Here is a 1676-nt window from a genome sequence, read left to right on the forward strand (position 1 = left end):
CTGGTCTAAGCATGAGATTTCCTTTGTCTTGCTTGTTTGGTGTTATAGGTTTCCTACGGATTCATATGGCTATGGGAATGAGTTTTGGACGGACTGGAGATGATGGGAAGCGAGATTCGACTCTCGCCTTTGAGCGGATCCACGTCTACAGAGTCAGTGTCGATCGACACCAGGTGGGTGTCGGTCAACACCATGGAGCAGCATCGATCGACAATGTTGGGTAGTGTCGGTCGACACCAGTAGCCAGTGTTGGTCGACACTTGGCTGGTGTCGGTCGACACTTGGCTGGTGTCGGTCGACACTTGGCTGGTGTCGGTCGACACCTCCCTTCCAGTGAAGACGATACTTGCTTCCAGTGAAGACGATAGTTGCTTGTGTATATAGCCCAGTAGATGGGAGGATTGCCTCACTGAGTATTTATCAAATACCCATGCATCTCAATTTGTGTTTGTTGTGCAGGTAACGGCAAAGTGTGATCGTGGAATCAAGGCAATGAAGAGGAGGATGTTCTAGTGGCTCGATTGGTTGTTGTCTGGATTTTGTTAGAATGCTAGAGTTGGGTCAATAGAACATTGCTAGGTTGATGGTTCGTTGTTTCATGTTGTTTGGTTATTGGATAATTGCTATGATCTAATATTGGTTATTTTATTATTGGATATTTATTGGATATTGATATTTGTTGATTAATTTCCGCTGTTTGGTTTAATTGTGGTTAGGTTGCTAGTGAGTATGAGACCACTTGCTTAGATTATTACTATTATTATTATTATTATTTATCTAAAAACGGGTTGGGACATTTCAATAGTAATATTATATATATATATATATATATAATTATTATTATATATGTATAAATAAATTAGTTAATACATAGATCATAACTATAATAGTAAATTATTAATTTGTTTTGTGTTAATGAAAAAATATTTTATATGTTTATGACTCTTAAATACCCAAATTTGTTGAAACTAAAAGTTTAACTCTTTATGTACATATTTTTTTTATACCCAACTACAAGTAATATTTGTAATTAGTTAACAGTCTTTGCTATATAAGACTATTCTTTTGTTATTTATAATTTATTATCATTTATTTTATTAATTAAATAACTATAAAAGCGGATTTTGAGAGTCCCGCACCATAACTGGGGAGTAATTATTGAAGGGTGCAATTTTACAACTGATAGGATAGAACAAAAATTAAAAGCAGTTTTTCTTTTTTTTTTGTTTCCAAAAAAACACAAATCAACAATTTATGTGTGAGTGGTATAGTTAATGCGGTTTTCTATTTATTAGGAAAACATCCTGCTTTTTTAGGTCAGCATTCACGGTCTTAATGATTGATGACAATGAAAAAGAGGATTTGAAAAGGAAAAAAGTAAAAACCGCTTTTGTTTACCAATCAATAAAACTTACAACAATTTGCGTTTCTTAAGAAATTTTTTTTTACGGATTTTTAGATGGTAAATTCCACTGGACCATTTTTTCACACAACATCACTTTATTATTCCAGCGGTTTTGTTGATATCCGTAGTGACCAGTGGATAAAAACTTTTTTTTACATAGTTTTTTTTGTTTTTTTAACTAGATATTGGTTAGATCTCTTTTCCAGTAGATAAAAGCTTTTTTTTTTAATTTACTATATTTGCTATATATAGGTTACAATATATCTATATT

This window comes from Camelina sativa, chromosome 4, assembly GCF_030686135.1.
Source record: "Camelina sativa cultivar CO46 ecotype springtype chromosome 4, ASM3068613v1".
NCBI lineage: Eukaryota > Viridiplantae > Streptophyta > Magnoliopsida > Brassicales > Brassicaceae > Camelina > Camelina sativa.